A 12,853-nucleotide genomic window follows, 5' to 3' on the forward strand; every position below is an offset into this window, starting at 1 on the left:
GAATGTAGAGCCCTGGCTTGGAGCAGGGTCTGGACGCTGTGGCCCAGCTGCCGAGGAGCACAGGGAGCCCAGTGCCGGTGCCATGGGAGGATCTGGTGCTGTGGGAAGGGCTGGGTTAGGGCTGGGAGCCCTGGGAGCCCAGCACAGTGAGGACACCAGAGGCAGGAGCAGCCCCTGGGCTGTGTCCGGCCACACCGGACAGCACTGTACCCACGAGGGCTCTGCCAGACACAGAACTGGCACCTTCCACTGTGTCCGAGTGCCGGACCCAGCGTCCCGGCAGCACAACTGGGACCTTCACAGGCAGCCGATGTCACCTGAGGAGGTTTAGGGACACTTGCACCCCACTGACACACTGTCCTGAGCCTGACCCCCCAAGGAAGCTGGGGCAGAACCCACCATGCCCCCCCACCCGGGCCAGACACTGATGGGGTGACGCGGGGCCGGGCCGGACACTGCTGCCCACCATGGGGAAAACGAGTGAGGCCAGGCCAGACCCTGAGGGTGGGAGAGGGGAGCTCCGGGCCCAGCACACCCTCCGGCCGGCTACGATCCCCCCTCCCCGTCTCCGCGCAGCCCCGGGCCTGGCTCAGCCCCGCTAGGCCGCGGTTCCCCCCCGGCTCAGCCCCCCTTGGCCCCGGTCCCACCCCGGCCCCGCTCGCTCCCCCCCCGCCGCGGCCATTGGCCGCCCGCGCCGCCGCCGCCGCCCCTGACGCTGGGCCGGGCCCGGCCATGGTCGCTCCCCGCCGGCTCCGCCGCAGCCCCGGCAGCGGCCGGTCCGCGCCCCGCTCAGGTGGGTCCCTCCCGCTCTCGCGCTTCTTCGCTGTCGGCTTTTCCCCCCCCCTCCTTCTAATTGTTATTTTTAATTATTTTTGATTTCTTTTAACGTTTCGCGATTCTGGCGCTACTTCCGAGAACGCCCCCCCCCCCACCCCCCTTCCTTTTCCCCGGGCAGCCTCAGGAGGGGGGCGCGCGGAGCCCCGCTCGTCCCGGCTGTGTTTGGGGTGGGGGGAACGGAGGGACCCCCCGACCCCCGCGCCGCACGGAGCCGCCCCGAGGCGCGGGGCTGGGCGGGGGCGGGAGCAGCGGCGGCGGCGGCGGCAGCGGCACATCCTCCCCCCGCGCCCCCCTCCTTCCTCCTCCCCCCTCGGCTTCAAAACAAACCGTCACCAAAATGGTGCAGAGGTGAAGGAGGGAGCGGGAGGAAGGGGAAGAGGTGGCGGCTCGGCCTGAGCGCTGCGGGGACAGGTGAGGGCGGCGCGGGACGCGGCGGGGTGCGGGACGCGGTGGGGTGCGGGTGCCGGGTGCGGCACACGGGGATGGTCCCGCTGGCTGCTGTCTGTGGGGTGGGGGCAGCACTGGGGGTGCCCACCCCGCTCTGGGGCGGTGGGCAATGTCCCCGTGGGACCCCCGTGGTGACAGACCGTGAGCCCACCCGCGACACTGCGTCCACCCCCGGATGGGACCCGCTGCGGCCTGGCGGGACCCCGGGAGAAGCTGGGCCCAGTGGGTTTCGGGGGCTGGGGGTGCCCTCGCTGGCAGGACATCGGGCGGTGACACGGGCGCTGTGGGGGGACCCGCCGGCGAGGCTCCGGGTGCCGGTGGGGGCAGCGTTTTGATTGGCAAGAGCAGATTTTGGGAGAGCCGGAGGTAAATCGAGTCCTGGAGCGTCCATGCCTTGGCCGAGAGCCGGCTCCGGAGCCGACAGCTGGGATTGTTTGTCCGGGGGGGCTCAGTGCCTCAGCTCCATCCGACAGCGGCCGGAGCAGGGCATCGTGGTGGGGCCGGACCGCGTCACTAAACCACGGCCTCCCCGGGGTGCCGAGCGCTTCCTCGGCCACAGGCACCGGCGATGCTGCTGGGGATGCGGTGACAGGGCGCCCGGCATCTGTGCCTGTTCGGCATCTGTGACGCCGGTTCGCCTGCAGCTTTCCCCTTCCCTGCAGCTCCCAAACCCCTTTGGCTTTGTCGTTGGTTTTTATTTTTATTTTTTATTTATTTTCCTTTTCTCCCCTCATGCACAAGAGCAGCTCACGGTCAGTGAGACGTGTGTGCCACACGCGTGGCTCTTCCCCCTGCACCCGTGGAGCTCCATGGTACCCCCAGCTCTGCACGGCCACCAGCTGGGCTGCCCCCTCCTCTCATCCTCCACAAGTGTCAGAGCTGCCACGCAGTTTTGGCTGGTGACTCCCCCTTGCTGTGGGTGGGGGTCTGGGCAGGGACAGAGACACCTGTGCAAATTGCCCTCGCACTTCAGCTCAGCACCTCTGCCTGCCCCCGCCCCGGGAAGGCCGGATCCTCTCCCTCCAAAGCCCCTTCTCCCGCAGTGCCTGGCTGTGTGTGGATTTTTGGGCTGGCATTGCTTGACCAAGGTGGGTGTTCTCAATCCACTGTCCCAGGATAGCCAGCCTGAAATCTTGCTGCTGATGGGGAAGGGGCTGTATCGGCCTCAGCACGACGGGAACGCTCATCAGGCCAGGGGTGCAGGTTTTAGGTGTAGGTAAGGATTATTCCCTGAGCTGAATTGGTGCTGGTGGCCCTGGCCTGGGGGCACTGAGCTGCCCCTGTCTCTTTGGATCTCCAAAGCGAGCTGCTTGCTCTGCCCTCAGGATCAGCGCTACAGGCTCCTGAAGGTCACAGACCTCTGGATGGGCCTCATGAATTCTCCATTCCACCCCCACCACCTTGCCCTTCAGCCCCTGCAGTTGTCGCGGCTTTGCCAAGCTGAGGCATCTGCACTTGTGCCGGCTCCAAGCAGGTGGCCAGTGTCCCCGCAGCAGTGGGGGCCACTGCTCGGGTTTCGCTGGTGCCTCTGCCACAGCAGGGATTTAACATGCTCGTGTTGAAGGGGCATTGACTCCTGTGTCAGGTGGCTCAGGGCTTCCACTCCTGCCCGGACTCTCCCTCAGCACAAACCGGCTCGAGGGCTCCTCATGCTGAGTGGTCACGTCCTTGTGTGTGCTCAGTCCTGCTGGGGGGCTCTTGGGACCTTGGGAAGTGCTGGCTTTGTCAGTAGGTGACCTTGGGCACATCCCTTTGCTTCCCCACGCTTTGGTGTTGTTCTCGTAATGGGGGAGGTGGTTAATGTGTTTAATCCCCCCCTCCTCACTGCTATGGGGCTCCTGTTCCTCTTGGGAAGTGCAACTGCAGAGCTGGAAAGGGCTGTTGCTATTTTGTGCTGTCCCTGAGCGGGCAGGGCGGAGGCATGGATGGTGCTGGAGTCACCCAGGGTGGATTTTTCCCAGGCTGCCAAGTGAAACAAGTGGGGTCTGAGTCTCATTTAATGCTGCAGCCCTTTACTGTGACTCTGGCAACATAAAGGAGCCTAAATATGGTCATAAACTGCATCCACTTCAAGGTCCCTTCATGCTGCCAGAGCAGCCTCACGTCGGCTTTGTGAGAGGGAGAACAAAGCCGAAAGTGTCGGACGAAAAGTCCGGGAGCGGGACCCAGCTGCCGCGGTGCTGGCGTGTGCCGGGAGCTGGTGCCGGCAGCTGCCTGGCAGGGAGGTGTCCGTGCTGGTGCAGGCCCTGGCTCAGGAAGGAAAGATGGATGTGAGGGAGGGGGGAGATGCTGCTTGGCACATCCCGAATGAACAGGAGGGCTTCAACTAGGTGTGGAGGACTCAGCTACAAGCTATGCATCTGGCACCATGGGCGAGTCATTTGAAGCTGAAAAAGCATCTGTGGTGAGGGGCAGAAATCGCTTTTCCCTCTTTTTTTCCATGCCAGAGTGCTTCCCAGGGTCAGGTTGGCATCGCCTGGAGCGTGCTGGGAGGAACCCGCTGTGGGGTGCTGCGTGACATCTCTGCTCTGATGGATTGCAGGGACATTTTGGGAATGAAGGGGAAAGAGGGACAGGGGTGTGGGTTGCTGACACTGCCTCTGCTCCCCCGGACCACAGCTGCCCTACTGGCAGCGATGGTGAGGTGCCATGTGGAGCTGTGATGGTGTGAACTGGCCTGGAAGGTGGTGCCTGAGGCTCAGGAAGTGAGCAGACAGCATCCCATTAAATCCTCTTAATACCCGGGAGTGCACACGGAGGTGACCCAGGCACGGTGAGCAGCACGGGTGGAGATGGGGCTGCCGTGTCGATGCTGTGCTGGACTTCCCCATCTGCAACCAGAGCTAAAAATATTCCCCTGTCTCACCCCGCCGCCGTCCCATCTGTTCGGAGGGTGAACTCCTCGGGCCAGGGGCTCTTTCTTATTTTTATCGCTATTTTGGCAGTTCCTGGAGGCTGAGCCGTCCCGAGTTCAGAGGTGACTCTATTGTAGATGACAGTGCTGCTCCCGGGAAGGTTCAGCTCTGCTGCTGAGCCCGGCGCGGTGAGCAGAAAGCAAGTGAGGAGGAGGAAGGGGAGGAGGAGGAAGGCTGGGGAGGCATGGAAATGTGTGGCTGTGCTGGTGCCACGGGGTGAGCCCTGGGTGCCCTGGCTGTGCTTGCCCTCCCTGTGCCAGCAGGACTGTGGGGTGCATTCCCCCCTCAGCTTCACCCAGCACTGTCTGGGGCTTCACCACTCGATGTGACTCTCAGGGGTTTGGTTTTGTTTTTTCCTTTCCTTTTTTCCTCTAATTAGAGAAGCTTTCAGTAAAAAGCTGAGATTTGTTAATCACTTTGTTTGATCAGAGCACAGGCAGTGCTGAAGACCTCTAGGTTTTCCCTCTGCCTGTGTGAGCAGCAGTTTGCTTTTGCTTTCAAGATGGATCTCGCCGTCTGCCTGCCAGCAGCTCTGCCTCCCTGGATCTGTCGGTTTGCATCTTGCACTCCACTTTGCTTTGCTTGTGGTTCTTTAATTTTTCCTTTCCCCTCACTCTCAGTGTCCCTGTGCTGTAGCTCCCCACTACTTGCAAAACAGACAAAAGTCTGCATCCTTTAAAAAATCCTAAAAAAAAGTGCCCAAGTGGAGAGCAAAGGTTTGATAAATGCTCCAATTTGGATTGATTTATTTTGGGGGGGTTGGGGTCTAGGTTTGCTTTCTCTTTTATGGGAGCTCAGAAGATGGGGGCTTGGGTCTCTGACCTGCATGGGAACAGTTTTTTGGGAAAACTTGTCCTGTGTTTGTGTGGGTCATGACAAGACTGTGGGGACAGCTTAGCTGCTCCACAATTCCCAGGCTGCTTCTGAGCTGTGGGTGATCACCTTCCCCTACATAAAAGGGGGCAATGAGGTGAGGTGCACGCAGTGGTGGTGGGTCCTTGCTGCCACCATTTGTGTCACCCTTTGGGCGATCTCCTGGTTATGGTTGACTGCTGGAATACTGGAACAGCTGCCAGGGCCTGTTGCCAGTGTTGGGTACTGCCATGGTGCCCAGTGGGACTTTAAAACAGCTTTGTGCCCCTCCAGTCCCCAGCCTGTGGTGCTGCTCTTTTGCTGCCAAAATGCGAAGCCCGAGCAGCCGTAGCGGTGCCGGGCGGGTGTCCTGGAAGGGAGGGATGATGCCTGTGCTGGGATGTGGCAGGCTCCAGCCACCACCCAGGAGCCACCATGGTGTCCCATCCCCAAGCAGCCAGGCTGCACGTTTCACTCTTAGTGCCCAGCAGGACACGTAGGATTTCCCAGCTCGCAATTAGCCGTTGCTTTTCCTGGAGGCGGCGCACGGCCCTGCCCGTGGCTGAGCGTGGAGGGGGTCGCAGCACCTATGGCCTGACCCTCCTTGCTTGAAGTGAGCAGCACTGGTTGGAATGCAGAGGTGGGGAGCTGAGCCCTGGCTGTGCCCTGGCAGCCCAGTGCTGCTGGCACAATGGCTCAAGGTCAAAGCCGGGCACGGTGGCTTTGGGCTGCTGCTGGGCATGAGCCGGCGCAGGGTGGAAGCACTCCCACCTCCTGTCCTGAGTCAGTGGTGGTTGGGCTTGGAAAGGGGGTAATTAAATCACCTATTTCTAGGCAGGGAGGAAGAGGAGGAGGAGGAATTGTTTCTTTTTCCAGAGCTTCAGACAGCTTCCTGCAAGCGTCCGGCACAAACCCCAAACCGCTTCCAGGAGGAGATGCCTGCAGCCCCCCCAGCTTGGGGCATGGTGGGGAGCTGGGGGCTGTGGGGAAGGGTGACCTCCCACTGCAGCACTGCTGTTGCATCAGCCTTTTTCTTTTGGAAGGAGGCAGGACAAATCCGTGGCTCCCAGATGATTTTTTTACCTTTTTTTCCATCCCCAAAAAGTAGTAATGAGATTTGGGGAGCGGCACCTGCCTGTGGGGCCAGGTCCTGGCCTGAGCCCACCCCAGGGCTGCCAAGGGATCATTTTAGGATTCCTAGTGGGATTCCTTCTTCTCCTCTCTCCTCCTTTTGCTATAGGGGGATTATCAGCATCTCCTGCCTGATGGATCCTGCAGCTCATGGCCCCGGGACTGCTGGGGCTGTGGGCCTGGGGGTGCCTGCTCTGGAGGATGTGGTGGAGCTTCAGGTGCAAGGAATTATTGATGGATATAAGCAGTGGCAATAAATAGCCCTGCTTGGAAATTTTCATCTTCTTTTTTAAATGGAAGTGCCTTTTGGAACAAAGCGACTTTCCTCCACCCTTTTCAAAAGCATCTTTTTTCTTTTCTTATTTTGAAGATGAAATTTTTCTTTTTACTCTTACATTTTTTTCTTTCCAATTATTGGAAGACTTCAGGGAAAAATTGCTAGGTGCCATACCCAGGAACACATCTCATGTTGTGCAGGTGGGGAAAATATGTGGGGTCAGATTCATCTGGTTTAGTTTTCTTTAAAAAAGAAGTTGAGAATTGGAAATGTTCATGGCATCAGTGAGAATTTTCTACCGAAGCAGACAAAATTTGAGGGGCTGAAAAAAACGCAGTTTGCTTAAAACTGCTGCATCAAATGTAAAAAAAAAAAAAAAAAAGTTAAATAAATTAATTGGATAAAGGACTTGTGTTTAGTAAAAGGCTGGCAACATTTCTGGGTTTCTTTCTGGAATTTTTCAGTTGTAAAACCTGAAATCCTCCCCCACCCCTAGCAGTAACCTTGAGACATGGTGCCGGAGCAGGAGTTTCCACTAGCAGGGAAGAAAAAAATTACAATAAAGAATGTGGACAAGTTATTTTGACCGACCAGCCTTTTTTTATTTTGCACAGGCAGTCACCAAGACCGTCCTGCACTGCAGCTGCTGTGCTCAGTGCTGGGAGCAGGAGATAAATGTCTGTGATGAGGGGCTGGGCTGGGAATGTCTGGAATCAGGCTCCAGGCATGGATGCTCTTGATCCATGGGGAAGGACCATCTGCAAGCTTGGGATGGCCAAGAAATGGGTGTTTTTCACCCATTTTGGATATACAGAGGCAGAGAGTGGCTGTGTGTTTGTGTAACTATAGGTGAGGGCTGAGCTGTCGTGCTTTGTGTAAATGTGATAAATGTCCCTGTGGAGCTGGTACCCGCAGGCTTCTTGCTGGCATCTGAGTGAGCTGCCAGCCCTGGGAGGAACTGCCCACTTTGTCTGAATGCCCGTGGTTGGGAATGGTGTCCATCCCTGGCGCGCAGTGTCCTGTGGCACCTCCTCTGGGTGGGAGCCCTGGTGCTGCTCTGCTGGATGATGGGTGGCAGGTTGGAGTGGCTGAAGACTCCACAGCTTGTTAAAATCCTGGTGTTGCTGGAGCCTGGCTCTGCCACAAGCACCCTTCTCCTGCTGGGAGCTTTTTGGCCTTTAGAATTCCCTGCAGGGAGCTCTGGCTTTGGCTCTGTCAGTCATGGAGCCTGACATGCAGCAAGCACTTGGACTGGTTCAGAACTTGCTGGAAGAACCACGGGGGAAAGGAAAGTGTTTGTGTGTCAGCGATCGTGTCTGGTGCTGGCACCACTGGGAAGGTCATGGAGGTGAGGAGGTGCCTCTAGGCACAGTTATCACAGACACATGGAATGGTTTAGGTGGGAAGGGCCCTTAAAAATCATCTCATTCCAACCCTTGGGTTTATCCCAGGGGTAAACCACATGTTCCCTGGAGACACATCTCTGCCCCTGGGAAAAGCCTGCTGTAGCAGCAAATTTATTTCAATAACTGGAGCAGGATGTAGAAGGTTGGGTGAAGACAGGGCTTACTTGGACCTGGGCTTGGGGCAGTTTTGCATCGAGTACTCCAGTGAGGAGCAGCACTTGGGATCACAAGGACAGTGTGTGCATGCCAGCTCTCCTCTGAGAGCATGGGGTGCGTGGGGGCTCCCAGAAGGGCTCAGGGCGTTGGGATGCAGCCAAACTCAGGCCTCACCTCCAGCCTTGTCCCTTGGCTGATGCTTTCCCACAGACCTCCGTGTGCCACTGGACATCTCACTTTGCATGACTTAGGAGGATTTGACGCCCCATCTCCAGGGTTTTAAGCACAGGGATCAGTCACGGATCCATCCTCAACCTTCCCTGACTCGCCATGGCCGTCCTTCCCACGCGCCGGCAATGAGCCGCCGGGAAAACTAGCACCTCTCTGCTCGCTCGATCAAAAATATCCCCAGTCCTGCGTGGATGCTGCTGCCAAGATGGGGAGGGGAGCCGGCGCTCCCTCTTAGCAGAAATGTGTCGCCTTGCTCGGCGGTGGGGAGGCTGGGAGGGAGGCTGGGATCTATGGAGCCGAGCCCCAGCGCTTTCGAAAATAGAAGCAGAACAAATGGTTGGAGCAAGATGCTGGTAGTGAAGGCAGCCAAGGCCTCTTCCCGCGGCAGCTGGTGGCTGCTTCTTGCTCTTCCATCAATCCTCTCCCCAGAGCTGGCGTTTCCTTGTCGGGGGGGGGAAGGGGAGAGGGGGGTGAGACGTGAACATCTGGCTCTTGGGGCGGCCTGGGGCACAGCGATGCTTTATTGGGCTCGGTGTGGTGCCCTGGGGTTTTGGTACAGTTGAGCTTTTGAGTGAATTGTGAGGATGGTGGGGCAGGAGGAGATTCAGTCGGTGTGAGATAAGGAGGAGACAGGGAGTCGGGTGGCGCCAGTTCCTGAAGGGACTTTGTCCCAAAACGATGGGACAGGTGCTGGGTTGAGCTGCGGGCGGGCACCAACAGGTGCTGACCTGGTGTCAGACAGCTGAACGCAGAGCTGCTGTGCTGGGAGGGGTGGGGGTCCCGGTGGGATCAGCTCCTGATTGCTCCTGGGGGCCCCAGGGGACGTGCTGGGGAAAGGCCAAGGGCTGGGTTCCTCACCCCCTGCTTCCCCATGGGCACTGCTCCTGAGGGGATGAAGCTGCCTGGCCTTGTGCCAGCCACTGGCACGCAGGAGAGGAAAATGGTGAGCCCAGCTCTCAACACAGACTGAGAGAGTTTGGAAAAATCCTGTTAGTTGCCCTCAGGTCTTTCAGCCTTAGGGCCAGATGTGAGTGTGTGCTTTAGGAAGGAGGATTTCACGCCTGCCTTTGTGCTGGAGAGAGGTGCTCCAACTGGACGAGGTGGAAGTGGGAAGGTTGGGAAGATGCTTTCCTTATGGGAAGATGTTCTTGCCTTGTCCTTTCCAGTGGAGAGGACCAGCCACGGTGAGCTGAGCATCTGCCTGGGTGACCTTCATTGCCTTTGCTTGGCGAGAGAGAGCCTGCTTTGCATGTCCTCTCCCCTGCCAGCAGCACTAGCACCGAGCATCGGGGTCTTTTTGTTATGCAAATGCAGCTTTGGTTTTTAGCTTCTCAGAGATAAATACCTTTGAGGCTAAATTTGGAGCTCGGGGCACTGCTGAAAGCGCCCTGATGGCCCAAGGCCTGACAGGTCAGATGCTGAAGATGGTAGTTTGGGGGTTTGGCTCCCCTTTGGGCACGGAAACAAAACAGTCATGATATTTTTTCCACTGGGGTTACACGAGTTTTTTTGTTGTGAAGGAGCAGCACATTGAGTTCTGGTGGGGGGTCCTTGGCACCTGCTGCCACCTCACAACTGGAGTTCCCACTTTTGCAGTGATGTGCTGTGGTTTTATTTAGGCTTTTAGAGCTCAGGAGACCCTTTTGTCCCAACATCAAGCTGGGGTTCGAGGATCCAGGCACCGAGGCTCCAGTGCAGAACTGAGACAGTGATGTCTCAGTGCCCCCTGACACTGCCCACCTGGGTTTTGTGGTCAGGATCTCTCTCCCAGCCCTCAGAGAGGCTGAGGGGTGCAGGCTGCATGGCCAGAGGACGCGGTGCCATGTGCTGCACACCAGACCTCAGCTTTTTCTCACCTTCCCACTTGTGCATGGTGTGGACCTGGCATCCCTCGGGGCAATCTGGCTTCCTCTGGGACCCCGTGAGTCCCTGGCAGCCCACATCTCGTGTGATGGGGTCATGGGCCGTTGGTCTGGGTTTGGGCAGAGGTGTTTGTGTATGATCTTATTTTTATTTGTGCGTCTTTCGGAAATCTTTCGTCACAGCAGGTGCCGGTTCAGTGCCTGGCAATGGGGCGGGAAGGGCTGCGAGCGGGGTGGAAATGTGGCTAAAACTGGTTTGGCTTCTGTTCGTGCAGTTTTGCTATTTGTGTGCCACAGGAGAGCTTGAGGTCCCAAGGGTCTGGGGAGGGCTGAAGCCATCAGGTTCCTGGTTCCTCCCTTTGTGGGGTCACAGGTCACTAGCCTGAAAACTCAGCCCAGGGGCTCTCTAGGGCTGAACCAAGGTGCTGTGACATTAAGAGCATCCAGAGGTATCTCATGTGCTTGTGAAATCATGGTGGGTTTTGTTCCAGCAGGAGCACAGGCTCTCCCACACCCTGCTCATGATGGGATACCTTGGAGACCTGCTGTGGGCAAATCAGGCAGAAAGGAAAGGTGGCAGGAAACAGGTAAAAATGGGAGGGCAGCACTTTTGGAGTTGCTTCTTTGCAAAGTTTTTGCAAATCTGCTGGGTGCTGAGCTGTGGTTTGCTGAGCTAAGGCCACACCAAAATAGGGTGCTCCTGCTCAGGGCCACCTTGGGCTCCACAAGGTTTTCTGGGGGATTTAGGACTTGTTGCTGTGTTCTGGCAGGGTGGCAGCCTGCATCCCCCAAAGCCCTGTGGGGTCTGGAGTTTCCATGCCCAGAGAAGCTGCTGCCCTGACAATGACCCAGAGTGGGTCCTCTGGCCGAGGGACAGGAGCATGTGCCCAATCCAGGGAAGAGTGTGCTCCAGGTAAACCTTAGAGCTCTTTCCAGGGCCTAAAGGGCTCCAAGAGAGCTGGAGATGATTTTGGATGAGGGCCTGGAGTGACAGGACAAGGGGGGAATGGCTTCATGCTTACAGAAGGCAGGGTTAGGTGGGATGCTGGGAATAATATACTCCCTCTAAAGGTGGTAAGGCCCTGGCAGAGGTTGCTTAGGTTGCCCCTGGGTTCCTGGAAGTGCCAAAGGCCAGGTTGGACAGGGCTTGGAGCATCCTGGTCTAGTGGAATGTGTCCCTGCCCATGGCAGGGGGTGGAACAAGACCATCTTTATGGTCCTTTCCAACCCAAACCATTCCATGATCCCCTGCATCCCTTCAGCTGTGACATGACCCTGTTCCTCCAGCCTCTGCTGCCCAAACCAAGGTGCTGCCTTGGTTCTTTCTTTCTTTTTTTTTAATTCTTTTTTTTTCCCCCTAAATGCATTACCAGTGCAGCTCATCCATATTTCTACCACCTTCTCCCTCCTGTTCTCGCACTGAAGTCTATAATGCTGAAATTATAGCATCCCCCTCGTCACCATGGCAACGCTCAGGGATGTATTTAAAAAAAAAAAAAAAAAAAAAAAGACCAGAAGCCCTCCAAGGATTATGACTTCAGTGAGGGATCAGGCTGGAGGGGAATCTGGGTCACGGCTGGAGCAGGCTTTTCTTCCAGCCTGTCTTCAGTAATTCCCCTCACAGCGCCCGGGGCCGCGTCAGGGCAGGCCAGGGGAGAGCTGCCACTGGCACCCATGGGTGCCCTCGAGGGGCTCCAGCTGCTCTGGAGGTGCTGCCTCCCTCTATATGAGATTGCTTATTGCCCATGTACACTCTGGGAAAGAGCATCCTCTGCAAGCTCAGTATTCCCACCCAAAATTGAGGTGTTTTAACGGAGCCTTTTTGATTCCCAAATGCGTGGTGCCTGCAGGAGTGCCAGAGCCTCGCTCCCCCTCCACCCCGCTTTGTGCAGTGCAAGCTTTCTCTCTCATCCCCCAAAATAAACAGGACTTTTTTTATATATTTTTTTTTTTACTCCTCTTCTTCTTTTTATTTTTTTTCCTCCCTTTTTCCACACCCCCAGAGCCGCTGTTGCTGGTGGCAGGGAGCCCAGACTCTGTAGGAACTCAGAAATGCTGCGAATCCAAGCCCTGGCTGCCCTCTCCGTTTCGCAATCCTTTGGAAGGGGGGAGAGAGAAGGAATAAAATAGGAGGGGATTTTTTTTTTTTTTCCTTATTAGAGATTTATAGACTTTCCCACCAGTAGGGACAAGGAGCTGGAGCCGAGCGGCCAATTTCCTACAGTAAGTTTCCAACACTGCTCCTCTCTGGCCTCTGCAAAACCCTCTGCAGCCTCGCCTATGGTGGGTTGGGTTGGTTAAATTTTTGTAAAACCATCGGAAATGCTGGTGGGGGGTTGGCAGGGTGAGGGGCTGCTGATGCGGGGGGTGGTGGTGCGGCTCATTGGGCTGGCACCTCCCATGGGTTAGGTGATGAAAAATCAGCTCAGGTGGTGGTTTTGAGCTGTTAAAGCCTTTTTTTCTACCTGGTTTTTGGTTGCATGTGAACCCTTTGGCTTCGGTGGTGCTGTGACAGCCGCTCATGGCTGCTGGTCCCTCCAGCCAGGCTCGGTGCTGCTGGGGCACGTTCCCTGCCATCCTCATCCCCCTCAGCCATTTGGCCTCTCGAGGTTTGTGGTCCATTTATTTTTAGGTAATTGCAGTGTCCGGACGCTGGAGAGGCCGGTCGGTACCACGCAGCCGGACAAGGGAGGGGTTTGTTGGCCAGGGTATTTTAAGCAGTTGGTTTTTTACAGGCGA

General features: G+C 57.1%; 1 protein-coding gene across 4 annotated transcripts in view; it reads left to right on the plus strand.

Annotated features, from left to right (window-relative positions):
* Positions 1 to 720: 720 nt before the first annotated feature.
* The window catches only part of MEF2D (myocyte enhancer factor 2D), a 72,394-nt gene continuing 60,261 nt past the window's right edge, over positions 721 to 12,853 (plus strand). Inside the window, exon 1 of one of the 4 annotated variants that reach the window (XM_033082830.1) lies at positions 721 to 793. The gene's annotated coding sequence lies outside the window, so the exon portion shown is untranslated. Of the gene's footprint in view, positions 794 to 1,134; positions 1,249 to 12,318; positions 12,338 to 12,853 lie in introns of those variants that run through there. The other 3 variants (XM_033082835.2, XM_033082829.1, XM_033082831.1) reach the window with 3 other exon arrangements.

The sequence above is a fragment of the Catharus ustulatus genome, chromosome 30 (assembly GCF_009819885.2).
Source record: "Catharus ustulatus isolate bCatUst1 chromosome 30, bCatUst1.pri.v2, whole genome shotgun sequence".
Lineage (NCBI taxonomy): Eukaryota > Metazoa > Chordata > Aves > Passeriformes > Turdidae > Catharus > Catharus ustulatus.